The 24,758-nt window shown below is 34.7% G+C and overlaps 1 protein-coding gene across 4 annotated transcripts in view; it reads left to right on the top strand.

The window, feature by feature from the left end:
• ZNF148 (zinc finger protein 148) overlaps positions 1–24,758 on the top strand; it is a 150,282-nt gene that overhangs the window by 32,835 nt on the left and 92,689 nt on the right. For 2 of the 4 annotated variants that reach the window (XM_003275551.4, XM_030801508.1), the window contains exons 2-3: positions 11,797–11,877; positions 19,058–19,193. The gene's annotated coding sequence lies outside the window, so the exon portion shown is untranslated. Of the gene's footprint in view, positions 1–11,154; positions 11,583–11,796; positions 11,878–19,057; positions 19,194–24,758 lie in introns of those variants that run through there. The other 2 variants (XM_030801509.1, XM_003275554.3) reach the window with 2 other exon arrangements.

The following is a 24,758-nucleotide window of genomic DNA, read 5'->3' as shown; positions in this document are numbered from 1 at the left end:
TGCATTTTGCAGTGCGCTGATTGGTGCGTTTTACAGAGTGCTGATTGGTGCATTTTACAATCCTCTTGCTAGCTACAGAGTGCTGATTGGTGAGTTTTTACAGGGCGCTGATTGGTGCATTTTACAATCCTCTTGCTAGCTACAGAGCACTGGTTGGTGCATTTTACAATCCTCTTGTAAGACAGAAAAGTTCTCCAAGTCCCCAGTCCCCAAGAAGTCCATCTGGCTTCACCTCTCATTGGGACCGCATAATAGGAGCTTTTTTTTTTGTCTTTAAAATTGTAAATCTCTGTGTGTACTTTGCGTTTTTATTAAGTGTACTCCAAGGTGATCCTTGACACGTTAATGGTAGGAAAAGATTGCTTACTAAAAAAAAACACGTAAAAGCATGGATCTACTTTTCCATCGTGTTTAAAATGTGAGCCATGTAGTGTTAGTCTGCTGTGAAGTTAGCATTGCCAGGATGAATCTTCTACAGAAATTGTTACATTTCTGGTTTAATATAAATTAAGAATTTTTCTGGTAGTGCGTGAATGTTTGTTTCCTTGTCTTCTTGCAGATTACTAGAACCTTTATTTAGGATTCCATCTTGACTGATTTATAATGTTGTTTTGAGTCTATCTCGGTTTTGTAGTGGCTGTTTTGGTTATTATATGCATACATGACTTAGTCTATGAGTATCAACTTTTATGCGTCAACAGAAGTGTGGAAACCTCACTTTTATTTTACCTTTCACCTTCTCCAATTTTAAATATAATTGAGTATCAGATGGTGTTATAACTTTTGTTTCCATCATGTAATATGATTTATAAAACTAACGAAGAAGAAGTCTTGTTTATACCTATATTTCCGTTCTTTCTGTTGTTTCTTCTTTGGCATTTCGACATTCCTTTTTAAAAAAATCATTTTCTTTATGTTCAGCAAATTTTCTTCAGCCAGTGTTTATGGATAGGTGTGCTAGAGACTTTTTTTTTTTTTAACTTTTCTTCATTTGAGAATATACTTTTTTTCCTTACTATTTCTGAAGGGCAGTTTCACTGGATGTAGAATTCCCAGTTGGCAGTTGCATTTTTTCCAATGTTTGAAAAATACTGTGCCACTTTTATTTTTGGCCTCTGTGGTTTGAGATGAGAAATCTGGTGTCATTTGAATTGGTGTTCCCTTATGGGTAATGTGTTGTTTCTCTCTGGCTGCTTTCAAGGTTTTTTTTTGTCTTTTTTTTTTTTTTTTTTTTGTCTTTAGTTTTTGAATGTTTAATTATGATGTTAGAGTGAATTTCGTTAGGCTTATCCTCCTTGTATTTGCTTAGCTATTTGGATCTGCAAGTTAGTGTTCCCTAAATTTGAGTATGTTTCAGTCATCATTTCTTCAAGTAGTGTTTGAGCCCCACTCCCTTTCTTCCTTCTTTATGGAACTTTGATGCTGTGAATGTTGGATTTTTTTTTTTTAATTGCCCTGTAGTTCCCTAAAGCTACTACTTTTTTCAGTTTATTTTCTTCTCTTGTTCAGATTGGGTGAATTCTACTTTCCTGTCCTGTCCTCAAGTTCAACGATTTTCTTCCCCATCATTTCCATCCCTCCCCCCCAAAACAGGGTGTGGCTCTGTCACCCAGGCTGGAGTTAGTGGCAGGATCTTGGCTCACTGCAACCTCCACCTCCCAGGCTCAAGTCATCCCCCTACCTTAGCGTCCTGAGTAGCTGGGACTACAGGTGTAAAGCCACCATGTCTGGCTAATTTTTATATTTTTTGTAGAGATGGTGTTTCGCCATGTTCCCCAGGCTGGTCTTGAACTCCTGAGCTCAGGTAATACACCCTCCTTGGCCTTCCAAAGTGCTGGAATTACAGGCGTGAGCCACAATGTCTACCCCATCTCTATGTTTTTATTGAGCCCACCTTAAAAATTTATTGTACTTTTTAGTTGTCTTAATTTTTTTCTTCTTTTTAGTTTTTATTTATTTGCTTATTTATTTTATTTACTTTTTTTTCTAGGCAGGAATGCAGTGGTGTGATCACAGCTCACTACCGCTCTGACTTCCCAGGCTCAAGCAATCTTCATACCTTAGCCTGGCAAGTAGCTGGGACTACAGGTGTGTGCCACCATGCCCAGTTAATTTGTAAAATTTTTTTGTAGAGATGAGGTCTCACTGTGTTGCCCATGCTGGTCTTACCCTCCTGAGCAGAAGTGATCCTCCTGCCTCATCTTCCCAAAGTGCTGAAATTACAGGTGTGAGCTACTGCAGCTGGCTTTGCTTTTTTTTTTTTTTTTTAATTTTTCTGTAGTAGATATCTGAAGACTATGCTTCTTTTTTTAATAACTTCTGTTTCTTGGCTGAGATTTTCCATTTTTTCACTTGTTTCTGGATAATGTATAATTGTGGAAACATTTTTATTATGGCTGTTTGTGTTTTTTTCACTTATTGCAGTAGAATTTGTTAATATATTGTTGAAACTTTTGCTTAAAAATTCTTGTCAAATTCCAATATCTGATTTACCTCTACTTTGGCTTTGGTTGATTTTCTTTTCTCATTTATGGTATGATTTTCTTAGGTGTTTTTTGTTACATCATGGACATTTTATCTGTTACCTTAGGAGGCTCTGGGCCCTATTTAAATTTTTATTTTAGGAGTGGGCTGTGGTTCTAGTGGCAGTTTAATTTTTAGAGACTTTGCAGTCTGCTTGGTTTGTTTGATCCTACTGGAGCTCCCACTGGAAGGGGTTTCCCCATGCTGGGTTTCTGATTGTCTACAGATGGGAGAGGATTATGGTGGGACCCACCTACTGGTCTCTTCTTTTCTCCCCTGTCCTGGTAACTTTGGGCAAGTGAAGAGGTTCTTGGCCCAACCTGAGCCACTTGCTATGGCTGGGTCCCTGAATTTCGCCTACTTGCCTCTCTATGTCTAGGTGGAAAACAGCCTCAGGCCAAGTAGGGAAGAAGAGTGCTTCCTGTGGTCTTTATTGCCGTTTGGGCTTCCAGTTGATCTCCTTTTCCTGATGTTTTCGGGACAACATCAGAGAGTTGTTGCCATTTATTTTGGTGGAGGAATGTGACTATCTGAGCTGCTTTCTCTTGCTAGATTGGTGGTTGGGAAATGCCAGGTCTGGATTGTCTTCTTCTATTGGGTGTGAGGACATGAAACACTCTGCTGCTCTTTTGTTTCTCCATTCCTTGGGTCCCAAATTGGTTTACTGCCTTTTTACCACCTTTGGATTTTCCTTTGCTTGTTATTTCAGTGGTTTACAGTTGTGCTTCGTGAGTAGGGGCAGTAGGAGAACAGATCTAGGCCATTTTATCTGAACTGGAAGTTGAAGTCCCTGCATCATCTCAATCCAGGGAGTTATTTCAGCATTGAAAATAATGATATATAATTATGTGCTTTGTGAACTTAAAATTTATTTTTAATTTTTAATTTTTGTAGGTACATAGTAGGTGTATATATTTATGGGGTACATGAGATATTTTGATACAGGCATAATGATTATGGGGTATCCATCTCCTCCAGCATTTATCCTTTGTATTACCAACAGTCCAATTATATTATTTCAGTTATTTAAAAATGTACGCCTTGTTTACTTCTAAGCATTATATAAAATGTGTGCTTCACTTATAAACCACACTATCTAACACTCAGAAGGTTTTTGTGAGGTCAGTCATATCCAGCTCAAGAGGTTGCTAGGGAATAGATGCATACTGTTTTACTGTGCGTCTACACATAAAGAGAATTTTGTTATTTAGTTAATTAAAGTGAGTTTTTGAATTCTGAGCATTTTCTTCAAAGATGTGTTTAGTAGATTGTACTTAAGATGTTTCAACTATTCCTGTAATATGTTACTGCATTTTAGTACTCTTAAACATTTTTCAAAAAAAGACTGAAAATCTTGTATTATGCAACTGATTTGTTCTAACAGATTGGAAAAGGTAAGATAAATTGTTGTGCTTTTACATTGCCTAGTTTTCTAATGGAGAATAAATTGGCCCAGAATAAGAACATGTTCACCGTACGTTAATAGAAGCTAGTGTTTCTGGCTGGGGATGGTGGCTCACACCTGTAATCTCAGCAACTTGGGAAGCTGAGGTGGGAAGATCACTTGAGGTCAGGAGTTTGAGATCAGCCTGGGGAAATGTAGTGAGACTCAGTCACTAAGAACAACAACAGCAGAATCACTGGGCTCCTTTGCAGCTACTTCTTAGTATTCTCTAATTGATTCTTATGGCAAATCTCAGTTTTCCTAATCAGATTAAAAATGATTCCCTTAGCTCAGTGACTGTATGATTTCTTTTATGTTTAGACACACCTCTACATTGTGTTCAGTGCCTAGTGTAATTCTGGGCATGTATTCTAGGCAGAGTAGTTCAGATTGGTTCTGGCATTGAATAAGGTGAAAAATATCAAAAGATGGACTGGAAATGGAGTATGGCTTTTTGTGGCCCACTTACAAGTTTTTAAATGACCATATTTAATTATATTTCATATTAAAACTACTAATTCCATTCCTTGGTGTTTTTGACTTGTGATAGTTTATTTTTTTTTTGAGACAGGGTCTCACTCTGTTGCTCAGTCTGGGGTACAGTGGCACAATGTCGGCTCACCACGACCTTTGCTCCCCAGGCTAAAGCGATTCTCATGCCTCAGCCTCCCAAGTAGCTGGGATTACAGGCATGTACCACCACGCCTGGCTAATTACTTGTAATAGTATTTTAACATGTTTTTGATCACAAAGAATTGACACTTTAAAAATCAAAGTTAAATGAAGTGTTAAACTTTAATTTTTAAATGGGCATTTCTGTATTCTTTTCTAGGGTTCCCTTCATTATTACAGTAACTTTATGTAATAAAAATGATGAGTTTTCTCTGATTATATACATATGTACCTATCATTGTAAATAGCATCTTCATTTCAAAATTTATGTCTGTTGGTGTTACATTGAACTTTGAAGATGTTTACTTTTTTTTCTGACTCCTAGAAGATTGCTAAGAGTAATGTTAAATATATCTTAATTTGAAAATGACCTTACCTGTGGTGTTATGTTAGAGTAGACATTTATTAAGAGGTGGAGGATCTGTTGCTCAGGCTGGCGTGCAGTGGTGCAATCCTAGCTCACTGCAGCCTCAAACTCTGGCTCAAGTAATCCTCCCACCTCAGCCTTCCTAGTATCTGGGTGGCATGCACCACCATGCCTGGCTAATTAAAAAAATTTTTTTTGTAGAGCTGGGGTCTCACTATATTGCCCAGGCTGGTCTCAAACTCCTGGGCTCAAGTGATCCTCTCACCTTGGCCTCCCAAAATGTTGGGATTGTAGGCATGAACTGCTGTGCCTGGCCTTAGTTGAAGTCTTTGTCTTGCCGCTAAGATGGTGTGTAATCTTCGTTACTTAACCTCTTGAACTTGTTTCAGCATCTAAAGAACTGAGACAGGTAGTTGTGTGTGAGTGTTTAAGGGGTGGGGAATGAAATGTCACATGTGAAAGCACTTTGTAAACTCTAAAGTACTTTATCAGAATGGGGTGGTTTCATCTTTGAGAAGATTGTTTCAAAGTTTGCCTGGGTGATCTTGATCATCATAGTACAAAGTGTATCATGATTATTTACAAAATTAATGTTTATTCAGTAAAAACTTGTGTAAGAATTAAACAGCTTTTCCTTAAGTTTGGTGGCTTACTAACCTTAAAAACTCATTTACATTATCTGGGGAAGGATTACATAGTTGCTTGTTAGTGCAGCATCCTCACTGTGATAGGTTAGTTTTGGAATGCTGCTTCTGGAAGCAGGTGATTTAGATTTAAAAGTTCTGTCTCTTTAGTGGTTTATAGTCTAGTAAAGTTTATAAAATGCTTATTTTATAGCATTGTTTATAACAATGCTTTTGTAGCATTACTTTTTCTAACATAGATGGACAGTTGGTTTCTTGTTTGACAAATGTTTATTGGTTAGTTGATTTGAAAAGGTCAAGGGCAGGTGAAAATTTTCACTTGATGGCTTTATTTTACTCACTTTGCTCAGCCAGCTTCTATATATCTGAGTGCTCCTTTGTAGGATTTTCTTTCTCAGCTAAGTGCAGTAACCACACTAATTGCAAAGTTTTAAAGATTTTGGCTTGACTTTTTTTTTTTTTTTTTTGTGAGAGTAGAAATGGAAAGTGGCTTAAGAAAGGTGATTTCTGGCTGGGTACAGTGGCTCACGCTGGTAATCCCAGCACTTTGGGAGGCCAAGGTGGGTGGATCATGAGGTCAGGAGATCGAGAACATCCTGGCCAACATGGTGAAACCCCGTCTCTACTAAAATAGAAAAAATTAGCCGGGCGTGGTGGCACGTGCCTGTAGTCCCAGCTATGCCGGAGGCTGAGGCAGGGGAATCGCTTGAACCTGGGAGGTGGAGGTTGTGGCGAGCTGAGATCGCGCCACCGCACTCCAGCCTGGTGACAGAGCAAGACTACATCTCAAAAAAAAAAAAAAAAAGGCAATTTCTGGGGTGGTTGGTTTAAGTTTGTTGGACTGTCATTCCTCCTTGGGATAGATATGGTTATGAAAAATATACTATTAGGCCATTCAGATATCATTTAGTTCAAAATATATAAAGTATAACTCCTTAGAGGGAATCTTAATAATTTTAAATTTCAAAGCAGTTATTATAAATTTAAAGAACACATACGTCTGTTCTTTGCATTGTCACTCTAGAGAGATTCAAACGAAATTCATAGAAATCTCTTGCCTGGAACAAGTTTTTATTCTTTTTAAAACATCATTCAGAAAGGCTCATTAAATCATAAAAGTAAGAACTAATTTAAAAATATAACTTGACTAATGTGTAAATGTATAATGTGTAAAATGTGCTCTAGTTAAAAGATGCTAAAGGACTGTAAGCATTTTTAGTTTCAGATTCTTACAGCCATGTGTGCTGTAATTTATCCTTTCATTGCTTTGGGCTTTTGATTTAAAGGGCAGAGGTAGCCTTTTTATTTGGTAGTGCTCATGGGAGCATAAACAGTTAAAAATGTGTAAGCATTACACATTTCATTGAAACTTTAAAAATGATTTTCTAGAAAGATTACCTTAATTAACCAAGAACTATGTTCTTTTCAATGAATGGCTTTTCAAAGGATGATCATACTTAGGAGTAACATTAAGGTTTTATTTATTGCCTCAGAAATTTATATTCTTGACAGAATTTTTGTGGGAGTTTCTTCTAACACATCTCTTATCTGGATCTTGCTACGTTAATTCATAAAACTTCATCTTTAGCAATCTTACTTTTCTAGGCAAAGATGACAGTTAAAACATAATTTGGTGGGCTAAAAGTATGCTCTGCAAACAACATAAAGATATACTTTGAAAATACTGTATCAGTAGAAACTGTCTACATGAAATGTGAAATATTTGAAAACATGAAATGTGAAATATTTGAAAATATGAAAGAAGCTCTTCCTATCTGTTGCAACGTGCATGCAGTTTTTGTAGCTTTTCTGAAGGAGTACTTCTGAAATTTGTTACTAGCATTATTTTTAAACAAAGAATGGAAGTTAAGTTAGATTGGACTAACCTGTTTATGTTGCTAAGAATTACCATGGTACATTTCATACGGTGTTTCATAAAGTTTATAGTAGACTTATCAGTAGGTTGAATCTCTTTATTGTTAAGACAGTCAAGTCTTTCTCTGGAAATTCTAAGGGTAACATAATGTTGCCAAACCCCATTTAGGCTGGTTTTGAGACCAAGTTTCGCCATTTTATTAGGTTTATGTGACCTTGGGTGACTTTTCTACATGCCTTTGTTTTGTTATCTGTGATTCCATAATTAGAAAGAGTGTTGTATGGTGGTTAAGCTTGTAGAGCCTGATTTCCTAGGAGGAAATTCCAGCTTTACTAATAATTAAATACTGCATCTCTTATGTGTTTAGGCACTGGGATATATCAGTGGATAAAACAGACAAAAATTTATTCTCTTGTGGAGTTTATAGTTAGGGCAGAAAAAAACATGAATATGTCGGTTGTGTGATATGTTAGGAGGTGGGCAGTACTGTGCAAAATGTATAACAGAATAAAAGGGGGATTGAATGTATGTGGTGGGATGTTGCAATTTCAAATGGTGTGACTGGAAGAGGTCTCGTTAGCAAGACTTGTAGTAGCTAAAGGATTTAGTTTCGAGGATCTCTCGAGGAAGAGTGTTCCAGACAGAGGAACAGCCAGTGCAGTAGATTCTGCTGTATGCTGGAGATTCTGGGACAATAAGGAGGTCAGGTCACTGCTGCTGGAGTGGAGTGAACAAGGAGAGAGGATAGAAAATGAGGTCTGAAAGATGAGGGTGGGTGGTGGTGGAGGTGGTCGTTGATGGGTAGGGGATAAGCACAGTAGTGCATGTAAGGCCTTGTAGACCCTTATAAGGAGTTCGGGTCTGCCTCTTACTGCTTTTGTATTCTTTGGTAAATTATATAACCTTTTAGTTTTGTCATCTGTAAAATGTGAATAATAACAATACTAATCTCTTAGGTTTGTTGTTTTAAGTGATTTAATACCTGTAGTGTCCTAGGAACACTACTGAGCAGAGTCCAAAGCATATATTCATTGCTTATATATTGCATGTATTCTTACATGTGGAATTAACATTAAGAGATCACCTTCTTCCTTTTCTTTTGAAAAGGTAGCAAAGGGAGAGTTAATTGCTCCCTGCTTTGATTTTTCTATGATAAATTGCTTATGCTTCAGTTATATCACATTATTATCACAAACATTTACTCTGTATGTGCTTATCATCCTTGCTAAATTATGAATGCCTTTGGACAGAGACCAGGGTATTTTATTATGTCTTAGGAATCTTAATGTGTTGTAAATATATATCATGATTAAAAAATGTTGACTGAGTTAATGACAAAAATGTTGGCTTAATTAATAAATCAGACCACCTGCTAGTAAGTATATTGGAACATTGCCAGTCTATCAAAACTAAATAGTGGAAGGGTGGTAGCTAACGGCCTCTGCAAAATATTTGTGTATTTTATTTCTGTGCCATAATTATTCAAACTGGTATTAGTAGAAAATTTCCTTAAATATTATATCGGTATACAAGTTTGTACCATGTAAAATGAAAAGTCTTTATGTATATTATTGTATTTCTATTAACATTTGCTGTCATTGGTTGATAGGAAACAAATACTATCTTGATTGATAGCATAGATAAAATAAAACTCCTACCTTAAAATACAATAGTTCCCTACTTAAGAGTGGTTTGATTTAGGATCTTTTGACTTTATGATGATGCAAAAGGCATAGGCATTAAGTCAAGGAACATCTGTATATTTTTAGTCTTAATCTGTTTATATCTGCCCAAGTGTTTATAATCAAAGATTATTTAGCCAGCAAAATGTTAAAAGAATTGCTAAGCAGGAATATTCACTGACTGCTGAAGTGAGGGAGTAGGGCAAGGAACGAGGAAGATCTGAACTGACTTCGGTGGTTTATCCAAGTAATTTTATATCTGTCTTTTTGTATTTGCATGGTTTCAGTTTCCAGCTTAGTAGGTTCTCTTCTCCCCATTCTTGGTTGAGAGGAGTGGAAGAGAAGAAAGGGGGTTAGAGGCTTGAAGAAATGAAATTAGCAGATGATGCTAAATGAATTAGTGTTCCAGAGACAGACTATGTGACAGGTGACTTGGGGTAAATTGTGGGTTTACATGGTAGAGGAATGGTTGTGTGGGAAAGACATTCCAGAATTTCTGTTTATAAATTTATACTTTGAGGTTATATTATTTTGTGTGTATGCACGTTTCCTTTTCCTTCTTGCTTCACTATTTTATTTTTGTTTTCTTTTTACATATCTAAGTTATATTCTGTGATGTGTAGCTGCAGTAATTTAGTGCTTTCAATAAAATGTGATGCAAGAAGGTGAGTATGCTTTTTGTGAAAATGTTTTCAACTGAATATTAAGATTTCAAAAACATTTGTCCAGTCTGTAGATGTTACTAGCTCATGATGAGATGTATAATAATATCCTGATTATGGAATAGATACATCACATCAACTTTTAAAAAGACTCATAATGTTAAAATGCATAATGTGAAGACATTTTTTTCCCTGTATATAGGCTTTGCAGTGTCCTTTTGTGTTCAATTTTATTATTGTAATTAGCAATTCTAAAAGTTGTATGTAGTAATGTGTGTAGCAATATGTGTACAGAATATATAATATTCTAATAGAATAGTGAACAACAGTGTAATGCAGAAACAGTTGTTAAAAGAAGAATTTTAGGCAAATTAAATTTAGCAGAGTGTATCTGTGCAAAGAACTATTCATAAATCAGGCAGCACTCTGAACCAGAAGAGGTTTGGAGAGCTCCACCCAGCAACATAGGCAGGCAGTATTTATACACAGAAAAAGCAAGTGACAAGCAGAAATAGCTTGATTGGCATTTGCCTTATATGGACATAGTCTTATCAGGCAGCAGTCTGTAATTGGCTGAGGCTTGGCTACTGTGATTTGCTGAGACTCAGCTACTTGTTACAAAAATATACTCTTAAATTAGCAGTTTGTTTACATAGTAAGTTAGGTTTAGTTGGCTACCTAGAGAGGCAACTTTAGACCTAATTTAATTTAACATAATTAAGCTTTACCCATTTTTAATAGTGTCTAACATAGTAGTATAGTTTTATGGCTTTTATTATCCTTTTGGTACTATTGCTATAGAAGTATGTACTTAAAATAACTTTGCATAATTGAGAGGAATGACATGTATGTGCTTTTGAATGCTTGGCTGCAAAACATTGAGGCAGGCAATTAGGAGCTTAGTAGAAATAAAGTATTTTAAAATAGATTTTTTTTGTTTGTAACTACCTCAGTAACAAAGCTACTAAGTACTGGAAAATGCTAAATTATCAGAAAGACTGTACTGTTTGTAGTTTCTTGATAAAGCATATGTAAATGTAACCTTGAATTGATGTACTTGGTTATTTTATAGAAATTGATAATCTCTAGAAAATATTCTGCTTTTACATTTATGGCTTTTATTGATGTGCAAGGTATTTATGGATCCCTAAACTTGTATTAGGACTGTTACATAAAATGCTTTATCTATTGTTTCTGAATAAAATTATGTTTGGCTTGTTCTTTATTTCTGATAATTCAACTTTCAGTCTTCATTGCTTTCATTTAAAATATACCTCGGAAAAATCCCAGTTACATGAATAAAGTGATCTGTGGTCGGTATCAATGCAATACCAATGTATAATGTTAATTTTCTGTGTTAGTCTCTGCTAAAAGGTTGGTTATAGCATGATGTTTAAAAAATATCGATGGGCCATTTTAGCATCATTAAATACCTTTTGCTTTGAACTTTTAAAATGCTGTTTGTATTTTCAAAAACTGCATCCTTAATATATTTAGATTTTTTCAGCTGAGGGAAATGTTACTGTAAGAGTTTATCAAGAAATAGTGCTATTTGAGTGTTGGAGAGTATCAAAATATGATTTTAGTGAAACACATCTGTGCTTTCCTTCCTATGTTAGGATATTTAAGATGATTGTCAAGTTTATTGTCCTGACTTCAAAGAAATCTTAATCCTTCACTGGAAGTTAAGTTTGAAAAAGTCCAATTTGTATGTGAGTCATTGTTGTGATATCATTTAGCATTGATGGGTCATTGCACTCAGACTAAGTGTTAGTTGTTACTAATTTTATTTACTCTAACAGTATCTACCATGGAAAGAATTTTGTTAGACTTAGGACACTTAAATGTAACAATTTTACCTGACTTTAAGACTATGTTTAATCCTGATTCTTTTGGGGGATAACCTGTATTTGTGTACTTTTGTAGGATAGAGGGAGGAATCAGCAGCTTGGAAATTCAAGCACGTGATCTGGCGGGATGGGCATTTGCCTGACATATTTAATGGAGGTAATTCAGCATTCTTTGACTCAACCTTTAATTTTTACCTGTGATAGATGCCCATGTTACTACACATACTTACAATAACTGTTGGGTATAAGTGTGCATTTATGGCCAATCCCTTTTCTTTTTATATTCATATAAATAACATGGTATCACTATTATAAATATTATAAATAATATGTAGATATGGACATATGTACATAGAAAAGAACATTATTAATTTTATAAGATGAAGTCCATTATCTTCTCTTAAGATTACTTCCATATCTTCTTTTAGGCCTCATTTCCTTTATGTTAGGAAGGCAAATGATCCTCTCCTTTCTTGTTGGCCTATGTTGGTGCATATATTAAACCTATGCTTTTATCTTTCACACAACATGAAAGAAGATATCTAACAGTTTTCAAGGAGTTTACGTATCTGTCAGTGGCACATACTCATGTCAGTTATTAATGATCATAAAAATTCTTCTATTGTATTTTTAATTTTTAATTTTTTAATAGAGACAGGGTCTCGACTATGTTGCCCAGGCTGGTCCTGAACCCCTGAATTCAAGTAGTCCTCTTGCCTCAGCCTCCCAAAGTGCTAGGATTACAGGTGTGAGCCACTGTACCTGGCCTGATCATAAAAATTCTAAAATTTCTCTGTGCATTTCAAAATTTGTTTTTGGAGAATTTTTTTTTTTTTTTTTGAGATGGGGTTTTGCCCTGTTGCCTAGGCTGGAGTGCAGTGGTGTGATCTTGGCTCACTGCAGCCTGTACCTGTGGGGCTCAAGTGATCCACCCACCTCAGGCCTCCCAAGTAGCTGGGACCACAGGCACATGCCACCACACCTGGCTAACTTTTGTGTTTTTTCTTGAGACAGGGTTTTGCCATGTTGCCCAGGCAGGTCTTGAACTCCTGAGCTAAAGCAACCCATCTGCCTCGGCCTCCCAAAGTGCTGGGATTATAGACCGGAGCCACTGTGCTCAGCCTGAGAATTCTTTTTCACCTTGTGGATTGAAATTATTTGGAGTTTCAGCGGCCATATTTTAGGATTTTCCTATTTTTTCCGTATCTTCTGATAATTGTCATGTTCAACATTTTTCACTTCTTTACTCATGTTTATTATAATAGGTGTATACACTTAGGCAATAGAGAATGTTATAACATCGAAAAAAGGCTTTCCAACCCTTCCCCATTCAGTATAATCATTGTATATCCTTCCAGACAATTTCTATACATATACAGATATATATATATATATATCTGTAGTATAAATTCTGAAGGGAAAAATTATTGGACCGAAGATTATGTGCATTTAACAATTTGGCGGATAAATTGTCTAACTGTAAAAAGAAGGCCAAATATCAGTAGTCTATGAGAGGGGATCTCTCTGTCTCTTTGACAACACTAGGTAGTGTCAAACTTTTTAATATTTGTCAGTTTTTTGTTGATTAGCTTTTTTTTTCTTATGAGTGAGTTTGAGGATTTTCTCCATTATTATTGGCCATAATGTATGTTTTCAGTTACCAATTTGGTCATGTGCTTTGCCCTTTTATGGAGCTCTTTATATATTTGTATATTAAGGAAAGGAGCCTCTTGTCTTTTTTTTTTTAAGTTTTCCAATTGACAATTGTATATACTTATGAGGGTATTATGTTTTTTATTTTTGCTTGACACATATATAGTGTATATTTATGGTAACATACATAGTGTATATTTAAATTTTATACACTATTAAAAAATACTGTATATTCAAAATAAACACTTTTTGTATATTTTGATACATGCTTACATTGTGTAATGATCAAATCTGGCTAATTAGAGTATTTTCATCACTTCAGATATTTACCATTTCTTTGTGAGCTTCTTGTCATTTATTAGACAAATTACTTTTGCTCATCTTTTGATTTTATTATTTTGCCCAACAGAAATTTTCATTTTTTATTGTTGAATATAGTAATCTCATCTTCCATGGCTGAGGTGGGCAGTGGAGAACAGTTCTGTGTTAGATTTAAAAGGTCTTTATCATTGATTATAGGGCTCACTTTTCACTCCAGGTTGTAGCATCTCTGAATGACATGAATCTCTAACTTATCATACTTTGACTTTTGTTTCTTTTTCTTTTTTTTTCTTAAATTAGTTTGGCCAGGTGTCTTTAGGAAGAAAATGAATATACATAAATAATTATCTTTTAAAATATAAATAATAGGTATTGGGACTCATGATGGAAGAATAGGTATACCTTCATAATGACAACTACAAAGATAAAATGCCTGAGAGCATATTACTTAAAAAAAAAAATTTGAAACTCTATGGAAGAATAAGAAAGAGTATTTGAATCAGTTACATTTTTTGATAGGAAGGTATATATGAGACTCTTCTTCAAATATATATTTAAAGCTGTATATTTTAAGTATTGCTTTTGCTGCATCCTGTAAATTTTGATATTTGTTTTCATTTTCATTCAGTTAAAAATATTTTCTAATTTCCCTTTACATTTTGTCTTTGTTATTTAGAAGTTTGAAGTTTAATTTCCAAATGTTTGTGGATTTCCCAGTTTTTTAGTTGATTTCAAATTCAATTCTGGTATGGTTAGAGAACATATAAATGTATTTGTTTGTAAGACAGGGTTTTGCTGTGTTGCCCAGGCTGGTCTTGAACTCCAGGGCTTAAGCAATCCGTCCACCTCAGGCTCCCGAACTGCTGGGGTTACAGGCGTGAGCCACCTTGTGTGGCTCAGAAAACATATTTTTATGACTTCAATCCATTTAAATTTAGTGAGACTTATTTTATGGCCACGCGTGTGGCCTGTCCTAGAGAATGTTTTAAAACTATATGTATTCTAGAATTGTTTGGTAGTGTTTTCTATATATGCCACTTAGGTATAATATGTTGGTTGATAGTGTGGTTTAGGTCTTCTCTGTCTTTGCTAATTTTCTGTCTAATTATTCTATCACTTGTTTAGAGTGGGACATTGAGATCTCCAAATATAATTGTTGAATTTTTAATTTTTCCTTTCAATAATGTTAGTTACTGCTTCATTATTTTGGGACTCTTTTTAGGTGCATACACAGTTATTATATCTTCCTGATGTTTTGACTGTTTATTATTATGAAATGTCTTTCTTTGTCTCTATAAAGTCTGCTTTGTCTGATGTTAATATAGCCATTCTGTCTCTTATGGTTACTGCTTCTGTAGTATATCCTTTTTCCCATCCTTTTACTTTCAGTTTTGAATGTAGGATATGTCTTGTTGACAGCATATAGTTGGAATTTGTGTTTTTATCCTTTCTGACAGTTGCTGCCTTTCCATTGGACTATTTAGACCATTCATATTTAATTAGGGATATGGTTGGATTTACATTTGCCATTTTGGTATCTGCTACACACACACACTATATATATATATATATATATTTTAGATATATACATATATCTTTATATACATATATGAAAAGATATATCTGCATACATATATGAAAAGATATATATACATATATGAAAAGATATATATACATATATGAAAAGATATATATCTTTATATACATATGAAAAGATATATATCTTTATACATATATGAAAAGATATATATATCTTTATATACGTATATGAAGATATATATCTTCATATACGTATATGAAGATATATATCTTTATATACATTTATGAAAAGATATATCTTTATATACATATATGAAAAGATATATGTATCTTTAATACATACATGAAAAGATATATATCTTTATATACATATATGAAAAGATATAATCTTTATATACATATATGAAAAGATATAATCTTTATATACATATATGAAAAGATATATATGTATATACATATATGAAAAGATATATATATACATATATGAAAAGATATATATCTTTACATACATATATAAAAAGATATATATCTTTACATACATATATAAAAAGATATATATCTTTATATACATATATAAAAAGATATATATCTTTATATACATATATAAAAAGACATATCTTTATATACATATATAAAAAGACATCTTTATATACATATATAAAAAGACATATCTTTATATACATATATAAAAAGATATATATATACATATATAAAGTAAGTATATATATACACATAGATATAGTGTCATTTCACTATGGTTTATATATGATATGATCCTTTATATATATATGTATCTTTACATAGATATAGATAGATATCTCCTGTGTTTTTGTTCCTTTGTTTCCTCTATTGCCTTTTGTGTTAAATACTTTTTAGTGTGCCATTTTAATTACTCCATTGATTTTTTTTAACTGTATATTTTTAAAGATATTTTCTTTGTGTTTGCTGTCAGGATTATGCATTTTTAACAAGCTGCTTGTTATCAGTAAGATAAAGAAACTTTCTTCTAATGTAGGTCCATTTTCTCTTCTTTATTGTACCGCTATTTGTAATATACATCTATATATATTACAAACCCAGTAGTACAGTGTTGTGATCATTGCTTTATACATTCTTGGGTCTTTTAAAGGGAGGAAGAAATGAGAAAAATATGTTTATGGAGTCTTTTTTGAATTAATCCACATATTTGCCGTTTCTGGTGCTCCTCAATTCTTTCTGTGTATTTAAGTCTGATGTCTTTTCCTTTCAGCTTGATGGGCTTCCTTTAGTGTTCGTTTAAGGCAGGTCTGCTAGCAAAAAAAATTTTCTCAATATTTGGTTATCTGGGAATATTTTCTCATTTTTGAAGGATGGTTTTGCTGTCTTCTTGGTTGACAGCTGTATCTTTCAGTTTTTTGAATATGTGATTTCACTGTCTTTCTTGCCCCTGTTGTTTCTAACTGGAAGTTAGCCACTAATCTCTGCATATGCTGAATCATTATTCTCTTCCTACTTTCAAGATTTTTCTCCCTGTGTTTGCTTTGAACAAGTTTAACTATGTTGTGTCCAGGTGTAGGTTGCTTTATATTTTCCTACTTGAAATTCATTGTGCTTCTTAGATCTGTAGATTTATTTTCCTTAGAAAAATTAAATTTGGGGCCAGGTGCGGTGGCTGATACCTATAATCCCAGCACAGGTGGGGATTTGGGAGGCCAAGATGGTCAGATCACCTGAGGTCAGGAGTTCGAGACCAGCTTGGCCAACATTGTGAAACATCCTGTCTCTACAAAAATACAAAAATTAGCCAGACATGATGGTGGGTTTCTGTAATCCCAGCTGCTCAGGAGGCTGAGGCAGGAGAATCGCTTGAACCGGGGAGGTGGAGGTTGCACTGAGCCGAGATAGTACTATTGCACTCCAGCCTGGGCGACTGAGTGAGACTCCGTCTCAAAAAAAAAAAAAAAAAAAAAAAGAAAGTAAATCTGGCAAGTTTTTGGCCAATATTTTATTAATTTTTTTTTTCTGCTCTTTCTCTTCTTTCCTGGTACTCAAAATGTTGGTAAGCTGAATGTTGTTCCACACGTCTTTGAGACTCTGTTAATTTTACTTCCACCTTTTTCCACTCTATTTTTCAGAGTGGATGGTTTCTATTGATGTATCTTAAAAGTCACTGATTTTCTTTTGCCATAAATCTGTTGAGCCCTTCTGATGAATTTTTTATTTCTGTTACTATATTCTTAAACTTCAGGATTTCCATTTGGTTCTTTTACATAATTTCTGCGTCTTTGTTGAAGATCTCTTATTTGTTGATTGCAGTTTTTCATAATTAAAAAACTTTAAAACATGAGTTCCTTTTAACGTATTTAACATATGTATAATAGATATTTTACATAATATATTGTAACAACTCTGGATTGTAATGAGCCCCTCCCCTCTTATTGTTACTGTTGTCATTTCACTATAGTTTATATATGATACAATCCTATTGAGAAAAATAAATTTTATTTTGCACGAAAGTGTATCTGTAAAAAGAGATTTACATGAATATCCAGGAAAATTCTGAAATGCAAGAGTACTGAGAGGTGAATAGCTCTACAAGAATTTGAGCTTTTAAAAAAATATGTAAACTGTTGAAATGTTTTTAAAAAAATGAATTAATATTATACTTTCTGAAGTTCAAAGAGGAAATCATTAGTGATATGGATGTACGTGGGAAAGACTATTCTTTTTGCCTTTGTACCATCATAAGCTAATGTAAAATCATAGGATCTTTAACATATCATCTGGTCTACACACTTCTTGTGAAGGAGTGTATGCGAACTATTCTTGATAGATAGGAATCTAGTATTTTAAGAACCTCCAGGGTAGGAAATTCCATAAAATCTTTAGTCTGTTAACTATGCTCAGAATACTTACTGTCAGGAAGTTTTCTTCCTGTGTATAGCCTATACTCTTGTTTTTGTTTTGAATGTGCCAAAAATTTTCCATATGATTTTATCTATCTTTTTTGTCAGCTTTTCCCTGTCAGTGGTAATCTTGCTGATTTTATAACCATAATCGTTTCTATTGTTTTTGACTACTAGAATTTTATGTTGAATTTATATAATAGTTTCTTTTAAGTTTTGGCATGCATTAGTTTGTTTGTAAGGCCCACCATTGTGTTTCTTCTCTCTTCACTTTATAGACTTTAACAAAGCAGATATGATTACTGTTTGTAAGTAGTTTCTTAAGTTTTGTTTTTTTCTAACCTTTTAGGTTTGTAATTATCTGAATTTCCTTGAATATCCTGTATCTTTGAGGCTGTAGACTCCACATCTAGGCAATTGTTCTTTTTTGTTTGTTTGTTTTTTTGAGACAGAGTCTTGCCCTGTCACCCAGGCTGGAGTGCAGTGGTGCAAGCTCTGCCTTCTGGGTTCACGCCATTCTCCTGCCTCAGCCTCCGAGTAGCTGGGATTACAGGCGCCGGCCACCACGCCTGGCTAATTTTTTGTATTTTTAGTAGAGACGGGGTTTCATCGTGTTAGCCAGGGTGGTCTCGATCTCCTGACCTCGTGATCCGCCTGCCTCGGTCTCCCAAAGTGCTGGGATTACAGGCCTGAGCCACTGCGACTGGCTGGCAATTGTTCTTTATAAGGCCAAGTTTCTCATTTACTGTCTACTTACCACTATTGTATTTTCCCAATTTCAAACATGAAAACAAGTCAGTACATTGGTCATTCAGTCATAACTTACTGTATTTAGAAAGAATTTTCACTTCAGTATTCATACCAATTTGCACATATTATATTTGTATAGTATCTTTTCCTACCATAAATAATGTTTGTTGTGTGTGTGTTTTATTGTAGGAATTGGATGGCATAAGTGATTAAGGTGGTATTGAGGATTTCTGAAGCCTATGAAAGGTAGAAACTCAACCATGATTTCTTTTTCAACTCTACAGCATTCCTTTCCTTGAAGTCTTCATTTTTACGTTAGTCTCGGGTAATTTTAATACTTATTTTTCATAATCTTGAATAAATAAGCTTTTTCAAATATGAAGTAATTGTGTTCAGCTGCTAGAATTTTATACTGAATTTATATAATAGTTTCTTAAAGTTTTGGTATTTATATTTGGAAGAAACTAGTTTTTATCCTGAGAAAACAAATTTAAATGATGAATAATGATGTCATTTTAGACTCTAACACACACAAGAATGTGTAGTCTTAAGTGAAATTTAATTGAGAGTTATTTTCTTGGTTTAACATTTTTTCTCAACAGGGTATAGCATTTTTACTCCCTATCCTGAACACATATACACTCGTATTAAGTTTCCCAGAATTTTCAGAGAAACTGTTTTCACACCGAGGAAAGTTAGACATGTTAGTCAAATTTAATGATGTTTGCTATATAATTTTTAAAATGTGAGAAGACATATCAGTTTTTATACATCTGTACATGTTGTATATATGCCTGCACTAATATAAGGAAGCAGTCTTACAGATAATTCAGTAATCACTTAAGTTTGATATGTTAGCATATAGACTTGGCTACTGTGACAGAGGCTTATAAAGGTAGAAATATATTTATATTTACTTGAAAAGTCTGTGTAAACTATCTTGAGATTATATGGAGGCTGCAAAATCACTATGTCCCAGGGCTCCTTTGTCTTGCTCTGCTCTTCTTCTATGCAGTTTCTATATTGTGGGTGAGGATGGTTACCATTGTGTCTGCTAATAAGAAGAAAAAGAGAAGGGCATTCTCTTTACCTTTAAGAGGAGTTTGTATATATCACTTTCACTCAGATCCCTTTGGCTCTAACTTTGTCACATGTCACAACCAGTTGCAAAGGAGGCTGGGAAGTGAGTGACTCTGACCTAGGCAGCCATATGTTGCACTTAATTTTTATTACTGCATGAGAAGGAGAGAACAGATTCTGGGGAGATAGCCAGCTATCTGTCACATTAAGGTTTGAGTCAGATTTATTTTCATTAAAAAAAAAATTGCCTCACGCCTGTAATCCCAGCACGTTGGGAGGCCGAGGCAGGTGGATCACGAAGTCAGAAGATCGAGACCACCCTGGCTCACATGGTGAAACCCTGTCTCTACCAAAAAAATACAAAAAAAATTAGCCGGGCATGGTGGTGGGCCCATGTAGTCCCAACTACTCGGGAGGCTGAGGCAGGAGAATGGCGGGAACCTGGGAGGCGTAGCTTGCAGTGAGCCGAGATGGTACCACTGCACTCCAGCCTGGGTGAGAGCGAGAGTCTTTCTCTCAAAAAAAAAAAAAAAAAGTGCTGTTGATTTAAACAGTAAACTTTTTTGTTGTTGTTCTGGAATGAGTCTTGGTTACTGTATGGTATGTATTAAAAATAACCATTAGCAATCTAGGCATAGTGGGATGTGCACAGTCCCATCTCATGTAATTAAAAAAAAAAAATTAGGTGTTTAACATTTGTTCATAGTATACAGGGAAATTTTGTTTTAAGAAGTTTTTTTAATATTTCTTTTTATTATGTAAGATTACAGAAACTTTATAGTTTGAATATTAATGTTTGAATTATTGATATTGGCATAAAATGTAGTGGATGCAATGACTAGATCCAACAGAATGTCGGATTCTGCTTTGCATGAACTTTTTTTTTTTACTTTTTCCCTCCCCCTCTCCTTATTAAGATAAATTATAGCTGTTTCTTAAACTGTTTGAATTTCCGTAAATTTGATGTTTTAGTATTTCTAAATACTACTATCTTCTTGATGTTACGTTGTTTTACAAAACAGATGATAAATATTTGGAATGCAGAATATGCCTAGATTCTGTTTTATTTGAGAGAGACTTCAGTGTGGTATAGAAATGCCTATTAACTTTGACTTATTCAAATATTTATAAATTATTTTTCCGTGGTGAAAAAAGAGGTTTTTTTTTAAAGTTTTTAGGTTTTTAAAGTCATATAAAATGATTATTGTTAGCGTGTAAGTTTTCTGATTAATAGTTGTGTTAGCAGCCATTGAAATAGATATTTGTTTAAACATCCTTTCTTGTTGTTAGCACTAATGAGAGACCATTTTGTCCAGTTACCATTATTATAAATGATGTTCCTATTAGGATATTTTGAAATAGTAGTACTTTAAAAATTAACATGGTTTAGAAGATATGTTTTATAGATACAAAATGGTAGTTATACAGAGGTATATCTGAAGAGGTCTTTGAATGTACTTAGACAAGAAATAGATTTTGTTTTATTAATAAGAGATGAAATAGTTTCTGCTTAGATCAAAACTATACTTTTCAAAGATGAAAGCAAAGACAAAACTTCTTCAGAATAACAAATAGCAAATTTGTTAAAAGTTCTGGTATTAGTCACGGGTTTCATCTCACCAAATGATCTGGAGGTTGGTTGATATTTGTATTTCTAATGCTGATATTTTTAAGGTGTAATTTCTCACGGTTAGAAACATAGGTTAGAAATGTTAATATCCGAGTTAATGTAACTGGCATCCTCCAAATAACAGAGTGCTTTGGATCAGAAGTAATTTGTGAAATCTAGCTTTTTTCTTTTACCTGTTTTCAGAACAAGTTCCTTTGAGTGCTTCTCTTTTGGCTTACAAGTGAAGTTTCATTTTAGATTGAATGGGTTCTGTTACAAAGTCAGGGGAAGAGGTATTACTGAATTTGTGAGAATATTTGAAGTTGGGAATTACTCTTTTTCTACAAAAGACAATGATGATTAGGTTCAGAAGCTTGCCTATTATAACCTGCTTTGACTCATAGTTGAAGTTCCATATTATTCAAAAAATATAGAAAATAATATTACTACCAAACTCAAATGAAGCAGAAACGTAGGATCTCTAAGTGAGAAATATTTCTTTCATGCTCAAATGCAGATTAATTGAAGGTAATAAGTGACACATGGATGTTCATATAGATTCTGAAAGGGAACTTGGTGCTTTAAAAAATTTTAGAGCATATAGCACAAGCCTTCAAATCTGTTTTCATTTTAAAATGTACAGCCCTCTTTTTTTGATACAGGTGTATCATTAGGACTGACTGGTTTTACATTTATTAGCCATATTTAGGATTATTTTTAAATTTCCAATTGGAAATGGGAAGGTAGAGAGATTTTCCTGGTAAGGCTTTGAGAAAACAGAGGAAGGAAGGTAGCTTAAGAAGATATATTTAAACCCATGAAAAAGAAAGAATGACTGAGGAGAAATTCACTGAGATGTGAGTAACAGATAGAAATTGGAAAATAGAAAATGTGGAAAGTGTTGAATCCTCCCACGGGAGAAAAGGGAATTCTGTGTCAGAAAGTTCTCCCATGGTAGCCATGAGATGGAGTAGTCAGCTAAGGACAGTTTGATTGCTTTGCCAAGCCAAGCAATGATGATAGAAGGCCTTAAGAGCAGGTGGTGGGCCGGGCACGGTGGCTCACGCTTGTAATCCCAGCACTTTGGGAGGCCGAGGCAGGCGGATCACAAGGTCAGGAGATCGAGGCCCTGGTGAAACCCTGTCTCTACTAAAAATACAAAAATATTAGCCAGGCGTGGTGGCGGGTGCCTGTAGTCCCAGCTACTCGGAGAGGCTGAGGCAGGATAATGGCGTGAACCCGGGAGGCGGAGCTTGTAGTGAGCCGAGATTGCGCCACTGCACTCCAGCCTGGGCGACAGAGCAAGACTCCGTCTCAAAAAAAAAAAAAAAAAAAAAAGAAGAGCACGTGGTGAGAGGGCAATGAGAGTTCAACTGCTTCCTAAAGTGTCCCGGGCCTTTTAAAGTCAGGAAATAGTGTGATACGGTAAAAAGTGCATTGAGTCAGGTAAGTCTGGTTTGAAATCCCAGTTTACTTCTGAGCTATGTAAGCCCCAATTTGTCTGTTAAATGGGGATATGCTGTTACTGTCTTAAGGGTTATTGTAAATAAAAAGTAAAGTAATATATTTAAAGGTGCCCAGCACAGTGTCTTACATCTCAGCACACATTAGTTGTCTTTCCTCTCCAGGTTTTCATAATTTCTGAATTTTAGAATACAGACATAAACATATTAATTTGGAAAGACCTCATTAATTGTATACAACTCCCATTACAAAAAACCTCAGCAAGCATTTTTTTCCCAATTTTTAATTGGCCCTTGTAGAACAAGCAAGCATTTTTGAGAGCCTCGTATATTTGATTAAAAATGAGTAGTAGTGCCCAACTTGTCCATTTGTAATGCTTCTGTTAACTTTGTCCTCTGAAGACAAGCCCAGACAGTTCCCCGAGTTTTGGAAATAATTGTCAAATATATTTGTATTAAAAGCCTATGTATTTAATTCCTTATTAAAAGCCCCGACCCAAAACTGTTTACTCTGTTTCAACTTAATATAAATCTGTAAAGGTTAGTTTTTAATTACTTACACATAATTGATTAGAAACATTAAATTAGAAGATGACCACAAGAAGAGTCAGCTATTTCTTCTGGTAGACAGGAGAAAGGTAATGGCAGATAATTTACGTTCTTTTTAAGTACCCCTCTGCCACTAGGCTTAAATGACTAGAGGGTTACCTAAGCCACTACAGTTAGGCTTTTACACAGCTGAACTAAACATGTGTCAATAGGAAGGATGTTAAGTGTGTGTGGGGTTGGGAGTGGGAGCAGGGAGGGGAAATTTAATGAAACTGGAAGTTGTGTTGTGGCTCTCTAGATACCCCTGTAGACAGTTTCTCTCGCAGAGGGATGGTGATGAGGGAAGAATAAATCATGGAAGCGGGGGAAGAATGCAGAATTTGAAGTAATCTGTGAAAGGGAGATTTAGGAGAAATTGGCCTGAGTTGGTCTCCTTCCTTTCTCTTTCCTGCTCTGTTGTAGTTTTCGTCATTCTCTGCTCTGGGTAACTTGCAGTGCAGAGGAAGGATTGCCTCTCATTCTTAGCTGAATTAGCCCTTGGACATCATTGTCCAGCCTGTCTCGGTTCTTAACAGCGCTGCCATTTTGTACTCTATGATGTCAGCTGCCTAAGGTCTCTACAAGATAAAGGGTCTTCACAGGAAGCTCAGAGTGGCTTATTACTCCACGTATTTTCTTTTCTCTCCAGTTGGACAGAGGTTCCTTGAAGCTGAAATTAATTGTTTAGTTTTTTTTTTCCTTCCAAATCAGTCTTCCATGTGAGTAATAAGATTTAAAGGAAGCATTATTTCTTTCCTCCTCGCTTCTGTGTAGTATCCCTAACCCCTGACTTTCCATTAATTATACACACATTTGGATTAGAAAGCAGTTGGCTTTTTGAGGAGTTAACAGGAAGAGACAGTTAATTATTCACATATTAGTGTGGCTTGATTACCTCAGTTTTCTTTCTTTACACTTGGCTGATCCTCCCTAAAAATAATGAAATTAGAGGAGGGATATGGCATGTGTTAGCTTTTGAGCATGGGACCTTTTGTTGTATTTGGATTTTTGAATATGCAGTGAGGCACATGAGAGCTTTGACTGAGACCACTTAAGAGTTTAAGTGGGAAAGGTTAAAACCATAATGGCATAGAAGGGAGGTGCAAGGACAATAAAAACGTATTTTTTTGTACTTTATCTTTCATTATTA

The sequence above is a fragment of the Nomascus leucogenys genome, chromosome 21 (assembly GCF_006542625.1).
Source record: "Nomascus leucogenys isolate Asia chromosome 21, Asia_NLE_v1, whole genome shotgun sequence".
Taxonomy (NCBI): domain Eukaryota; kingdom Metazoa; phylum Chordata; class Mammalia; order Primates; family Hylobatidae; genus Nomascus; species Nomascus leucogenys.
This window is presented reverse-complemented; position numbering and strand designations above follow the sequence as displayed.